At 42.4% G+C, this 15,783-nt stretch overlaps 1 protein-coding gene across 6 annotated transcripts in view; it reads right to left on the bottom strand.

Moving 5' to 3' along the window:
• Positions 1–15,783, bottom strand: part of RASGRP3 (RAS guanyl releasing protein 3) — a 108,271-nt gene that overhangs the window by 69,333 nt on the left and 23,155 nt on the right. The window contains exon 1 of one of the 6 annotated variants that reach the window (XM_059188614.1): positions 8,777–9,024. The exons of 3 other annotated variants lie outside the window; for them this stretch is intronic. The gene's annotated coding sequence lies outside the window, so the exon portion shown is untranslated. Of the gene's footprint in view, positions 1–4,614; positions 4,794–6,004; positions 6,024–8,776; positions 9,025–15,783 lie in introns of those variants that run through there. 2 more of the 6 variants (XM_059188616.1, XM_059188615.1) reach the window with 2 other exon arrangements.

Genomic DNA, 15,783 nt, shown 5'->3' with positions numbered 1-15,783 from the left:
TGCTTAAAGACTGAGCCACCCAGGTGCCCTGAAAGAAGACTTTCAAAATATAGTTTTTTCTCCTTGAATAGTGATTACTTATCCTTTTATACCTAGTTCAAATGTCACCAGTCCAAGGGAAACTTCTTTGACTCAGCCAGATATATAGACATCTCCCTTTTGCCAACTTCCTTCCATAAGACTCTACACAAGTCCCTTTTAAAGACCAAGTATTTGTGTGTCATGATTGTCATAACAGTTTTTAAAAATATTTATATGCTTAACTAGGTGGTAATATCCTGTAAGGTAAAGTCTGTGCCATTATTCATGTGTGTAACAAGCAACACAATGTATATGTTTAAAAACACTTGCCAAATGAATTGTATGAAAATATATTTAGGGTCTTTTCTCCTTTCTTACTTTTGTTATGTAAATGTAAGCTCTGGCTTCTACATAAGAAGTCTCATAAACTAGGCCATACTTACTGATGTTTTGATAACTTTCGGTTGACTAAAATTTCCGTTATTGAGGATTAAAACTCAAAACAGTTTTCCAAACATACTGGCCTCTCTAATATGAGAGAATATTCCACATAGTTGCAGAGTTTAAGGCATACACATTTCTCAGTCATCCTTATAGCCAGAAAGATAAAACCTCAAATCTTACACAATAAAACCACCATGACTGACTTAAGTCAACCAAAGTTCCTGCAACTTCCAAGAGAGGGTGAAGGAAATATTTCTTCTAAAACCCCAGAGAATTAAAATAGCATGAGATATGTTCCACTGGTCCTGCTTCAAGGTCTGCTTCGTCCTTTTATCTATTTGTAATCATGGCCCCAAGACACAATTTATTAAGTGAGTATGATTGCCTCGTTTGATGCCAATATTATGTCACTTCTTATAAAAACCAAATATAATTTAAAGCAAACTGTCATTGCTGGCTAATCATCCAGATCCTTCGGTCATGATCTTTTTTATACCTGTCATCATCTGAGATAGTGTTGTGATTTTCAAGCATAGCCAGAGGCTTGGCTCTGGAAGAGAACCCAGCCCAAGGTTCAGAGGACCAGAGTCGAAAGAACAACTCAACAACAGAAACAGGATGAGTGCATTCTGGGTAGAGGCTAAGAGGCGACTGCAGGACGTACTCATGAATCCAGAGCCCTAGGAAGTTTTTTTTGTCATTTAGCAGCATCCCTCTAATGGAAACGGCTATGACATAATGTTGGTTGTGTGTAAGCCAGCAAAATCCAGACTCCACAGAAAAGCTACCCTTTCCACAGTGAGCAGCAGTTTTTAACATAAATATAGTGAGAGACATGTGAAGCTCAATAGAAAAAGTATGTACTTTGTTTACGGGCAAACTAGGACCAGAATCCTGGCTTTGCTACTCTCTGGCTTTGACCTTATGGAGGATACTTGACCTCTCTGAAATTTAGTTTTCTCTTCCATAAAGAGCATCAGTGATGAAGTTTACCTCTGGGAGTTGTGAAAAGAAATACCCGTTTCTTTCCTCTCCCAGCCGCAGATTCTGTTTAGATGCTAACTACAGAAGGAAAAGAGAGATGGATTCATCTTAGAACCTGAGTGAGCCAGGAGAGAGAGACAACAGAGAAATTTAGACGGAGCACTGTCCTTGCCATAAACAAACAAGGATCTGCAAAACATCCTGTCAACTCATATGATTTTGAGTGGCAGGCATTCCACGCATACATGAAATACTTTATACTTTTGAAAAGCAGAACCAAAAGGAAAGCAGAATCCTAAGTTCAGTCAAATTGAAGCCAGGGTATGATTTTTCCAGAGCCAAGTATGGAAACTATACTCAGTTCTTCTTTTAAAATGGTTTTAAATTCTTGGGGCGCCTGGGTGGCTCAGTGGGTTGAGCCGCTGCCTTCGGCTCAGGTCATGATCTCAGGGTCCTGGGATCGAGTCCCGCATCGGGCTCTCTGCTCGGCAGGGAGCCTGCTTCCTCCTCTCTCTGCCTGCCTCTCTGCTTACTTGTAATTTCTCTCTGTCAAATAAATAAATAAAATCTTTAAAAAAAAAAAAAAAAAAAAAAATAAAATAAAATGGTTTTAAATTCTTGAATCGTTTTTGAGCTTCAGGATTCTATATTAACTTGAGATTTGAGAACATTACTCCTTGATAGTCATGGGCAAGTTGATAGAGTATGGCTGGGGAAGGCTGTTTGTCCTTCCTAGCTCCTTGACTCCACACCCAGAAAGTTCTGTCAAACCAGTGTGTCAATTCCTAAAAAGGAACAGACCCCCAGGTGGTACCTTCCTCAAGTGAACTCATATACAAGTCTCCAAGGAAAATTGGTTCAGCTCATTTTGAATTGTTAGTTGAAAGGAAAATTACTAATCTCTCAAAACAAAACAGATGACTGGCTAAACAGCCTTTTTTTCCTTCGAAATTTCTCCCTCTCTTTCCTTTCTCTCCTTCCTTCCTCCCTCCCTTCCTCTTTCTTTCTTTCTTTCTTTCTTTCTTTCTCTCTCTCTCTCTCCCTCCCTCCCCCCTACTTGCTTGCTTGCTTGCTCGCTCCTCTGATTCCATGACAGATTGATATCCTCTTTGCTTGAATTCTTCTCCAGCCCCTTGACTTCCTTCTGGCCCTTTCATCAGTTGCTAAGGTCGCAACCACAGTACAAAGACCTTGGCTGTGATTTTTGAAACAATGAGGCAGCAGCAAGGTAGTAACTAAAGTGAAGTTCTGGAATTAATGACGAACCTTTTTCCATGTTATTTTCCCCATCACTAGTTCTCTATCAAAGGCCGTACCCAGAACACATTCTCTTATAAACACTTACAACACAAAAACAAATCAAGGACACAATGATCTCGGCACGGGTCTTGGAATATTTTGTGGGGTAGGGACACGTCCTTTTAAAGCAGCACTAAATTAAGCGTAAAGATAGGACAGCAGTTGGAATAGATGAGCCTTCAAAAAATAAAATGACCAATTTGATCCCATGGAAACTTCCAAGATGATGGGGTACCTGCAGTTACATGAATCATTTGTATAATGACTTGAATTCTCCAATTACAAGAGGGATATCAGGTTTATATTACTTCCTACTCTACACACTGAAATCCAGGACACTAAGGGTTTGTTTGTTCTGGGCTTTTTTTTTTTTTTTTTTTTTTTAAAGATTTTATTTATTTATTTGACAGAGATCACAAGCAGGCGGAGAGGCAGGCAGAAAGAGAGGGGAAGCAGTCTCCCCGCTGAGCAGAGAGCCCGACGCCGGGCTCGATCCCATTACCCTGAGATCATGACCTGAGCCGAAGGCAGAGGCTTTAACCCACTGAGCCACCCGGGTGCCCCATTGTTCTGTTTTTTGTTTTAAGATTTTATTTATTTATTTGAGAGACAGAGAGAGAGAGAGCAGAGGGAAAGGAGAGAAGATCCCAAGCAGACTCTGCACTGAGCACAGAGCCCCCCATGGGGCTTCATCCCATGACCCCAAGATCATGACCCAAGCTGAAACCAAAAGTTGGACACTTAACCAACTGAGCCACCCAGGGGCCCCCAGGACACCAACCCTTGAACCTACCCTTGAATCTACCATTTCATTTTCTTTCTTTCCCGCTTTTAAAAAAATGTTCTTTCCCCTTTTGCCCTCTTGAGAGGTACAGAAAGTTCTGATTATTACAGTAGTTACTAAGAAAAACATTCTTTGAGTCAATTCTTGAATTAAATGTTTTTCAGGATTTTTTTAATTCAAAGAAGGCTACCTTTCACATTCATACTAACAAAAAAAAAAAGGAGGGGACAGCTTTAGAAAGAAAGACTGTAATGGCTATTACTGTCAGAGGGCGGTTCCCTTGCTTTCCCCCACCCCCACCTGTAAGTCACAGCCATTAAAATGTGCAGCTACATTGTAAAATCATCAGGCATTGGGTGCTGTCATTTTTATGACCTTGCCAACACACAGATAACATTGTTATACAATGAACTGGGTGACCATAACAGAAAACGGACTAGTAGTGGAGATGCTCAATTATCCTACCAAGCTAGGGCTCTTGAGGTAACTTTGTGGAGGCAAATAGTCCCAGTGGACCCTGTTCCTAGTAGTCAGATTTATACATTTCCCATGGGAGTCCAGGTATTATAACCAGGAGGATTCCAAGGCTGCTGACGGTTTTGTGGGATAATGGGAGTGGCATGCTGAACAACAGGCTACATTTTTTGGTACCTAAAACGAACACATAAGCAAAAAACCCCAGATCCCTTATAGAAGTTGAATATTATATCATGCCCTAGTTAGTAGGACCCCAACTTAATCATACTGTGTGTGCAGAGGAGGAAAACAACCACTAAGTTCGTTTAGAAATACTGCACAGATACACTCACTGACGTGCACAAGACGGTGCATTCTGAACCAGTCTCCCCTTTACCCTTTGCCCACCAGAAATAATACAAATTATGGCACTTTTGATCACAGAGGACAATTCTCTAGCTAGTACTATTCAGAGTCAGAGGACACAGGATTTTGTGGACCTCTGCCAGGGACTGATTCCCTGTCACACTCACTTGGCCTCATTCTCAGCTTCCTCACGGCGAACCGTGGTGATGATGCCCTCCCTCTCTCACAGGATTGTAGCAAAATGCAAGCAAGTGCCTTACCCCAGAACATTCCAGTAGAAATGCAGGAGTTGGTCTTCTAGATACTCCAAATGGACTCAAGATCAAACACAGCAAACCTACACAGACTCAGAGATGCTACTGTGATCATTTACAACGACGAAAACAAACAAACAAACAAAACTCCAGACTTTCAAATCCATCAGAGGAAGGGAAGAAGGGAAGGGGACTTGCAAGTAGGGGAACAGCTCTAGGGACTGTAAATGCACCATCAGTACAAAGGGGAAGTGGGGCCCAGGGGAGGGAACTCTGCTAACAGGGTCTTTGGAACACACCATCTGGAAAAAAAACAAAGACACAAAGCCAACCAACACGGTATCACAAATTTTGTTTCCTCATCTTAAAAGCTCCCAAGAAGATAACCAAACACTTTTTTATTTTGCTTTAAACTGGATCTGGAGTATAACTTACAAACTCTGCAGTGATTTTGAATCTGTCTCATGTGTCTCTGTTTATCACACGGGACTATTCCCACTGCCATGGAAATAAGCCATTCCCAGCAAGAACTGGAGGTAATTTCCTAGTGGTTCTGGTTTAGCAGACTGTTTGGGTCACTTCTCTGGAGCTGATTTAGAAGCATCGGCAGGTGATAAGTTGATTAAAAATTCCCCTTTCTTGCTGTAAATAGCTTGACCTTCAGAATGCGTAATCTTGCCATGTAACAGCCTTGAAAAAAAAATGCAAACTTTCTCAAAGACATCCATGACTGGTCTCCAGACTTAATTTTCTTCCTGATTAAGCACAGGACCCTTCTGCTGTCTATGTATCACTCAGTCCTCTTTCTCATTACCAGCCCTAATTTGGACATTTAACGACAGGGAGGAATCAAATTAAATTTTTAGAAGGGTTCAAGAACTACGGCTTTCTTTCTTTCTTTCTTTCAGATTTTATTCATTTACTTGACAGAGAGAAAGAGCACAAGCAGGGGGAGCAGTAGGCAGAGGGAGAAGCAGGTTCCCTGCTGAACAAGGAGCCCCATGCGAGGCTCGATCCCAAGACCCTGGGATCATGACCTGAACCGAAGGCAGACTCTTAAGCAAGTGAGCCACTCAGGTGACCCAAGAACTATGTTTCTTTAAGGGCTTGGTCTCTGTCTGGCCGATGACCCAGAGAAGCTTCAGGTTCCTGGCCCACAAGTGAAGAACCATCAGTCTTTAGCTACGCGACAGGTGCAGGGGGAAGAGTGTACCTGGGGCCAGGGCCAGAGCCCGCAGCATTTCCTTGGACAGGGAAAAGCAGGCCTCTCCTCCCGCACCTCACTCCCCCCAGCCTCCAACCTCCCCTGTCAGGCTCAAAACCACAGGAGCAAACAGAACCGCAGGAGCAAACAGACGGAAGGACTACATTGTTTCTATGCATGAGGAACACCCACCTGCTGGGACAACCAGCCTTCCAGGTGGAATAACAGCGAACAGGTCTGCAAACAGTGTTATCACCACAAAGCCAGCTATTGGGGTGCGGCAGGGGTGGAGCAGCTGTCCTCCAAAGGAAAGGAGTGACAGGAAAAGCTGAGGAAAAGGCCAGAAAGGGCAGGGACCATGGAGTGCTCCAGCCTAACGGGAAAGCTCCAACTTGCCGTTCTTCCCAATGGGAGAGCCATCCCTGAACTACTCGCAGTGAGAAAAACAAGCTGCAGGTCAGTGATCTGAACAGCTCGGGCCTGGACGGTCACAAGGGGAAACCTCGCCCTTCCTGCCCGGGAGCAGCGTCCGAAAGAGCCTTCCCGCGGGGTGTGTGCGGTGTGTGTGTGTTCTGTGCAACTGAAATGGTCTCGTTTGCATTCAGTTAAGCACTTCATTAAGCATTACGCTTTTAAGCGTGAATGTGTGGGATCAGTGTATGTGTTCCATGCTTTTTTTTTTTTCATGTGTGCAGTTTCTGGAGTCAGATCCAGGAGCCGCTTCTGTCTGTGCCATGGACTGCCCAGCAGCCGAAGGGGACCCTGAGGCTTCAGGTTCTCCGTCTATAAAACTGAAATGATGATAGCTAGTACACAGATGTATTGTGAAGGTTATATAAAAATGAATACACTTGCTTAGCACATCATTTGGCAGAGTAAGTGCACGGTAAATGGAAGTTATAATTATTAGGATTAATGTTATAATCATAAAATAATAATAGTGGCGGAAGCCTTGAGCCCTCTTTGTTGGCTCTGCAACAAAGTAGCTCTTTGACCCAGATAAATGTGTTATAATTTTCTCAACTTTGAAATGGATGGTACATTCTAGAATTTCTATCCAAATCTAAAAGTCTGTGACTCTATAGGCATTCTTTTGGCATGTAAAATAATTATTCATTAGGCTGTTAATATTCAAGGTAGCATGGGGTTTTTCAAAATCATCTGTGGGCCTTGAAAAATTCAGCACTTGAATAATTCAAAGGATACCCTGTCAATGAGACCCCCCTCCCATTTTATCGTGGGTGTCTCTATTATCCTGGAGACAAAATTTCACCTGATAGTTCTTTTCCACGATGCCTGCAGTAAAAGCGAAACTAAACCAGGCGCAAACTCCCCTAAAAAGTGGCCCAGTGGGCAACCCTGGGAGCCAACAGGGCAGTCACTGAGCCACACGGCCACGGGCTAAATCAAGGCCCTCACATAAATGGCATAAAGAGGAATTTTTTGCTTGTTGAACTTTCCAGGTCTTGTAGACTCTTCTACATTTTAAGGAGAAGAAGGGGAGAAATTTCCCAGTGCCAGACTAGCCCCATTTACAGATGGGCATCTGAAAGTGCATTCGTCCCAGATGTTTGACTGATGTGGTACCCAAGACCGGCTGCGCCAAGGGAAACCGCCACAGGCCCAGCGTGCTCTGGTCATTTTCAGTCCATCCTCTGCCTCCCATGGGTGGAGGGGGTGTGGGGAGAGCAGAGCTCCCTCCCTGCAGGGAGCAGAGACCGCAAGACAGCTGGACCCCTTGAGCCTATCTGACCATCCATCAGTCATCTGGGGGAAACAAACTCACTTTGGAATACCCTGTGCTTGTCTCAAGCAAAACAACTGTTTGGTAAGAACCGAATCCAAACAACCTGCCCCCGCCTCTCTTCCTAATGTCCGGGCACTCCAGAAAAAGGAACTTGTTTGGTTATCTCCCCCAGGGCTCTGATTCAGAGGCCTGTCACTTCCAGAGGTTTGCCTCACTGATTCCGGGTTCTGGCCTCTCCCTTTCCCCTTTTCCTTTCTTAAACATTCTGGCTGGTGACGACCACAGAAAGACCCTGAACAACAGCCCCATTCCAGCATGGTGCCTGCTGTGCTGCTCTCCCCAGAGTAAGCTCCAATCAGCCGAATGAACCCGAGAAAGAGAGAACAGGTCTGTTACTTGGAAGCCGGCTCTCAAGCCCCCAGAGCTGATAATCAGCCACAGGCAGCACTTTCATCACCCAGGTCATCGACAAGGAGGGACACTGAGCATCATCAAAACGCTAACTTGCCCTTATCTAAAGTCAGGAGGACCAGGGGGTGACTAAAAAAATTAGCTTTAAAGTAATGAGGTTGAATTAGCTTGTTCCCGAAAAGAGCTACAAAATGTATCTTCAGTGAGTTGGAAAGCATGCCTGAACTCAAAAAAAAAAAAAAAAAAAGCTTCCTTATCTAAATCTCCATATCATTATGTTAGTTTTCTATATTGCAGATTGTTATACACCGTTAAATGAGATCGTTTCCCAAGCTGACCGATCAAGTGAGACATACACCTTTCTCAAAGCACTATTTTTTTCAAATTTCAATGGCGAAATCGATTCAAATCCAATCCAGTCATCCATCCACTTTATTGTAAGCTCCCTTTTTCATAACTTGAATCTTGGCTTTGAACCTAAACACCAGAGACCATAAAAATCCCAGACACCAGGAAATCAACTCGTAGCTTCCTAGGTAGGAATCAAGCAAAACGCCTTATTCACCCTTAAAGTTAGAATAAAACACTGCTGCAAATGACAGATTCTAAAAATAATAATAATAATAATAATAAATCAGTAAAAACGCAACTGGCTATTAACAACAGATAACATAAAATACCTCCTTGAATGCCAAATGGAAACCAAGATCCAAATTAAAATTTGTCAGTGCCTTGCAAAACACACACACACTCTCTCTCTCTTTCCCTCCCTCTCTCTGTCTCTCAAAAGTTCTCCAGTTACTTACTGGGGCGGTTCCGACGTCCTCCTCACATCGGCACCCTGCCTGTCCGGCTGCCAAGTGCTGGAGCATGCCTCGAGCAGCTGTTTCCTTCAAGCTGCGGCTCTGTGTCTTAACCAGTCACATGCGCCTCCTGATAAATACTGCTGCCGTGCCAGGAGGTCAGAAACTGAAGATTATTATTCTCCTAATTCGCAAGCCTCATAACCCCTGAGCTGGCTCAGCCATTTCATTAGCACGCAGAGCGGTGCATTCCACAATTTGTTTTCTTTCAGTGGCAAACCCCAAACAGCTGATAAGTCACCCTGAAGGGCAGGTCACTGCAAGTGGAAAGTTGATGTGTATGTGGAGGGCGGGGGAGGGGTAGGAAGGGGTGTGGGGAGAGGAGCTGCAGTCCCTATGGTCTCTCATCTCATCAGGTTTTCACTGGGGTTCTTGAGCAGCAGGAAGAAGGAGACGCAGCAGGTGGAAACCATGCTGCGACCGGGTGCCCCCAGGGTCCATCAAGATGCTGCTCCATCTTGGTTTTCTCTGCTCAGCGTCCAGGCTCCGGTTTGTGGGAAGAGCTGTTTAAGACTGGGCAGCCTGGGCGCCTGGGTGGCTCAGTGGGTTAAGCCGCTGCCTTCGGCTCAGGTCATGATCTCAGGGTCCTGGGATCGAGTCCCGCATCGCGGGCTCTCTGCTCAGCAGGGAGCCTGCTTCCTCCTCTCTCTCTGCCTGCCTCTCTGCCTACTTGTGATCTCTGTCTATCAAATAAATAAATAAATAATCTTAAAAAAAAAAAAAAAAAAAAAGACTGGGCAGCCTGTTGTGAGGAAGGCGGACTAACCATCTCAGGATGTTTAGGTTTAATTTCGAAGGCCAGGGCTTCTGTGCCAGGCGATGCTGAGGGGCGAGTGGGTGAGGGTTAAGGAAGACCATTATCTTCGTCTAGAGCCAGTGGAAATGACTTTCAGGTAACCTGAGACTGAGCTTCCGCACACTATAGTTATCTGTTGGAGCGTATCAACATTTGGGGGGCACCGCAGAGCCGTTGAGACTATCAGCGGGGAATCAAGAGTGGAAACAGAAATGATGACAAGATGTACAGGCCACTTTACAGATGTGCTGCTGCCCCCTTTGGTGCTAGGAAGTTGAACCGACCTGCTGTTTCCTGTGTGACTCAGGAAGGTGGCAGACGTTCTGGGAGCCTTGTTGAATTCATACTTCTCACCTGAGCTGATGTTTCCCCTCTCCAAGGAAAGCCTGTGGACGCTCTGACTTTGGATAGCACCTGACTTCTTATGCCACCTTCTAACAGCAGAGCCCAAGCAGGCTAGAATGTAGGTATGACAGGCAGTGAGCTATTTGGCAAACTGAACATCCAAAAGAGATTTTAAGAGGTTAAAATGCCCCGGGGGATTTCTGCACCATAATGAGCCCGTTAAACTGTCAACCTTGATTTTTAGTAAGTGAGATATTACTCAACAGAGGAGCTTGTGTGGGCAATCTTCCATATCTGGGTTTTGTCTCATAATTATTTACAAAATCAATCAAACCAGAAGTTTCCCTCCATACAGAGGAAAGAGTGTTTTTTTTTCCAGAATAACAACAACAACAACAGAAGACCAAAACCCCTCAGTCTTACCATTCTTTCAGGGGACTAATTTGTTACCAACATGTGAGTGACCAAAGTGTAAATAGAAAAATGTTTTGCAAGCTGCAAAACATACCCCTTTTGTTCAAAGTTAGTAATACAACGAAACTACAGATATTAAAATACAATGTGCTAGAATATGTCACCTTCCTAACCCTTTTTCCTCGTATGACAATCATGAATCAGAAGCAGAAAGGGAGGCCTACTGAAGACTGGAAATGTTATTTGGATTTATTTATACTTCACACTTAACAGTAATGGAAACTTTGGTGATCTTGTGGCATCCATCAATCACCTTATGTGCAACTGGTGGTGTTAATTATTCTGATGATCCATTGCATACCACATACTTAATGAGGCAGAGGCTTCTGGAAACCCTTCAATGAACAATGAAAAAAAAACAGCCTCGGGAAAGGTAAGCATAGAAATTCTCTCATTCCTTTGGGAGAGAGGAAGGGATGGATTCCAAATCATACATATCAAGGGAACTGTCCACACAGATGAAGATCCTGGGCCTTTCTGACCGCGTCCAGGAGTGTCCCGGAGGTTCCAAAAGACCCTTTTCTAACCTTGCAAACAAATGGAGAAATCCCTCCTTTGTGTCCCAAACACCTACAGGGACCAATCTTCTCCTTCAACTCCAAAAGAAGTGCCCTCCTCCCACCAAAGGCTACCCCCACCTCGGCCCCAACTTTCTGTCTCACCTTGGATCCTTTGCCAACCATCACGCCTTCTCTCCCTGTCCACTTGCCCTCCTCATTATCTAAATATGTTCACATTATTTTTACGTCCTAAAAACAATCTTTTTTGATCTTTTGCTTCCTTAATTACTGCCCTAACCTACACATTCCCAGCACAGGTGAGCTTCTAGACACACTTCTTGTGTCGCTCATCTTCACATCCCATTTATCCTGAGGTTGGCTTCCAGTCTGCCTCTTCCCCCAACTTCACTGAAACTCATTTCCCCAAGTCATCAAAGACCAATGCTTTGGACACCTTTTTGCTTTTATCTGACTTGACCTCTCTGCTGCACTTGACCTCAGTGGCCAAGCACTCTTTAATGTGTTCTCTTTGGGCTTCTGTAAAATTTCATTCCTACCTCCTTCAGCCTCCTACGTGGACTCTTCTAATAGAGTCCCGCTCTATTAGAGTTATTTATTATTATTAGTCCCGCTGCTCTCACATGTAAAAATCCCCTCTCTTCTTCATGTTTTCTAACAGCTCCCATATATCTTCATTTATTACTGAATGACTGCAGTAGTTTCCTGATTAGTTGTTCTGTGTCCAAAAGCCTGTCTCTGACAAAAAAATTTTATTTTGTTTTATTTTTAAACTTTTGTACCATAAGCCTCTCCAAAACTATGGTAGAATCTCAGGCATCTTTGTATTCCCAGAACCTAGAACAAGGCTTAAATCCTTCTTTTGTACATTCTGTTACTGTTACATTTCTTACTCTATGTTATAAGTAGGTCTTTTTTTTTTTTTAAGATTTTATTTATTTATTTGACAGGCAGAGATCACAAGTAGGTGGAGAGGCAGGCAGAGAGAGAGAGGAGGAAGCAGGTTCCCCGCTGAGCAGAGAGCCCGATGCGGGGCTCGATCCCAGGACCCTGGGATCATGACCTGAGCCAAAGGCAGAGGCTTTAACCCACTGAGCCACCCAGGCGCCCCTATGTTATAAGTAGGTCTTAATGTGTCTATGTCCCATTCACACTGTGACAACCTTAAAGAAAGCCTGTGACTTCCTCATTTTATATCCTGCAGTGCCTCATCCAATGTCTGACCTGTAGGAGACACATGGAAACAATGCTGAATGAATAAATGAATGATTAAAAAGAAAGATCTTCTGTTTACTCCTCTCAGAAAAGATAAGAAAAGTAACAGTAACTCATTTTATATTAGACCATCAAAAAATCTTTTTTTTTTTAAAGATTTTATTTATTTATTTGACAGAGAGAGAGAGATCACAAATAGGCAGAGAGACAGACAGAAAGAGAGATGAGGAGAAGCAGGCTCCCTGCTGAGCAGAGAGCCCTATGCGGGACTCGATCCCAGGCCCCTGGGATCATGACCTGAGCCAAAGGTAGAGGCTTAACCCACTGAGCCACCCAGGCGCCCCACCATCAAAAAATCTTAAGTAACGTCCCCCCACAAAGAAATTATTTTCACCACATTCTATGACTGCATTGTAATACAACTATAAAATAATTGCAAAAGTATAAGTCAAAGAAGAACCAAGCTCTTGGAAAATTTTTATGACTCTTCTTTAAGAAAATAATTGATTGGAAAGAAATCAAAAGGGCAATCACAGAATGCTTAGCAGGTCTCAGTAATGAGAATACCATATCCAATACTATAGGTAGAGCCAAAAGAGTTAATGAGAAGCAAACTGACCCAAGGAGTTGAAAAACAACGGATCAATAAGCATGGGAAAATGCCAAAGTTATTAAGAAATTGTTTCCAAAGAAGTTTTTTGCCCAAATTACTTACACAATCAAGTTATCCTTGAGTTTCAAGCCAAGGATAATTCCCAGGCTGTATTAAATGTTCAAATGAACAAAAGTAACAGAAACCTAACATAATACCCCAGACACAAAAGCACACAAACAAACCACCGATAAGGCATAATAATGGAAACCACAGACTAACCTCACATATAAACATAGTCTGCTAGAGAAACGTAAAAAAACTGTGAATATTAAGGAATGCATCAGTATGATGATGTGATGGTAAAAAGCCTTTGAATTAGCACAAGAGGTACTCTTCAAAAGTCTTTTGATAAAATTTAGTATCAATTTTTTAAATTAATAAAATGGAGTTAGGAAAATTTTTCTTGGCATGATAAAGATGATCCCAAACCAAACACAAGTGTCATATAGTATAGTAGTAGAGATATTAAATGGTATATTAGTAGAGACATTAAAATTAAATTGAGAAACAGGGAAAGGGTGCTCGTTGTTACTACAGCACTGTTTCCGTCATTCAAGCCCTTGCAATCAGACAAGAATAAAAACAAACAAGCAAACAAACAAACCAAAAAACTAAAGAAGAATTAGGGGAAAGCAAGAGACAAAATTACCCAACTTGCATATGTTATAATCATTTACTCAGTAGAATCAACTTTTAAAAATGTTTTAAATGATTATAAATGCCAGTGAACAATCACAAAATCAAATTAATTGGGTTTCCCACGTCACAGCCTAAAACTGTTAGAAAAATCATGAGAAAAAAAAAATCTCATTCAAAATGGCAACAGTAATAAAATTTCTCGGAAAGACAAGAAAAGTGAAGAAAATATAAAGGAATTTATAAGTTTACTGAGAAAATAGGAAATCTTTTTTTTTTTTTTAAGATTTTATTTATTTATTTGACACACAGAGAGAGAGAGTGATAGAGGGAATACAGGCAGGGGGAGTTGGAGAGGGGAAAAGCAGCCTTCCTGCTGAGCAGGGAGCCTGAAGGGAAGCAGGGCTTGATCCTAGGACCCTGGGATCCTAACCTGAGCTGAAAGCAGATGCTGAAGGACTGAGCCACCCAAGTGCCTCAGAAATATTTCAATAAATGGAGCATTCTATGATTTTCCAGGACTGGAAGACTCAACATTGTCAAGCTGTCGATTCTTTTCTATTTAATTAATACATATAATTAAATTTTGATTAAAATGCCAGAGATTTTAAACAACAGGTCAAAAAAGAAATTCTGAAGTTTATGTGAAAGAATAAAAAGCTGAGAATGGTAAAGAAAATTTCAGAAAACAACAAGGCTAGTCAAGGGTACTAGGTATTAAGTAGGCTGAAAAATCAAGAATTAAAAGTTTGATTCTGGAGCCAAAAGAGGCAGACCAATAGCAGAACAGAAAGCCAGAAATACAAAAACAAGTACTATATTAAAATGTTTATTCGTTGGGGTACCTGGGTGGCTCAGTGGGTTAAAGCCTCTGCCTTCAGCTCGGGTCATGATCTCAGGGTCCCGGGATTGAGCCCCGCATCAGGCTCTCTGCTTGGCAGGGAGCCTGCTTCCCCCTCTCTCTGCCTGCCTCTCTGCCTACTTGTGCTCTCTCTCTGTCAAATAAATAAAATCTTTAAAAAAAATGTTTATTTGTTAAATATGATATTTAAACCCAGGGGAAAGAAATGGACTATATAATGACTGGTTGGATAGTTAAGTATGAGGAACAATAAATTATCACCAATTATTAAAATAAAATAAAAATCAATTATTACCTCACAAAAATAAAATCAGTTATTATCTCATACCATACACAAACTAAATGCCTAGTAGACAAAGGAACTAAAAGTGAAAATAAGACCCCACATAAACTTGAAGAAAATCACGTGATTTTTTTTAACATCTTAAAATTATTTTAATTTTAATTATTTTAATCATGACTAAATGCTTTTACCATGAAAATTATTTTAATTATGATCACAAAAGTGAAAACCATTTAAGAATGTTTTAAATATTTAAATAAGTAAAAAGTAAAATGTCAAAAAAAAAAAACCCCACCATAAACAAAATTAAATCACGCATGACAGAATGAGATTAAGAAATGAAGCCTCTGCCTTCAGCTTTAAATGCTTTAATCATCTACACAAAGAGGAGAAAGCCATAAGAAATGTGATCATGAAAAAAGACCCAGAGCTGCAATGCCTCACCTTCCCCTGATTAGGTAAGACACGTTTTCCTAAGTCTCAGTTCTCCACCTTTCTGTGTCTGGACTCCATATTGGACAGCAAGTCACTGGACGTGGTGGAACGAGCAGGTTCAGAGGACGTGGGAAGAGGAGAGAAGTATGGTCTTGCTTGAGCACCGTGGGTTCAGAGATGCCCGGATGGGCCTTTATGTCTACCTGAGATACTCCCTTAAGTAGAAAGTCCCAAATGGTTTCCATCTTATGCACACATGGTCAGAGAGCAGGAAGGTCCTCTGCCAACTGCCCCCACAGGAAGCTGCCATTCACTTTGTGCCAAACTCCTACTCCAACTTGGTGACACACCACCTCCTGGTCGATTTGAGGTACTAACGCCATGCTGCATCCCCAGCCCTACCTGCCTTTCTTTTCTTTTCTTTTTCTTTTTAAAGAATTTATTTATTTATTTGACACAGAGAGATCACAAGTAGGCAGAGAGGCAGGCAGAGAGAGAGAGAGGAGGAAGCAGGCTCCCGGCTTAGCCGAGAGCCCGATGCGGGACTCGATTCCAGGATTCTGGGATCATGACCCGAGCCGAAGGCAGTGGCTTAACCCACTAGCCACCCAGGCACCCCCCTACCTGCCTTTCTTTTCAGCGGACCTTTCACACATTACTTTCTTATTTCTACTGGGTCATGTCTTTCTCAGATACATACGCTTCTTTCTTGTTTCTTCCAACATTTGTCT

The sequence above is a fragment of the Mustela lutreola genome, chromosome 9 (genome assembly GCF_030435805.1).
Source record: "Mustela lutreola isolate mMusLut2 chromosome 9, mMusLut2.pri, whole genome shotgun sequence".
Lineage (NCBI taxonomy): Eukaryota > Metazoa > Chordata > Mammalia > Carnivora > Mustelidae > Mustela > Mustela lutreola.
Note: the sequence above shows the minus strand (reverse complement) of the source record. Positions and strands in the feature narration are given on the sequence as shown.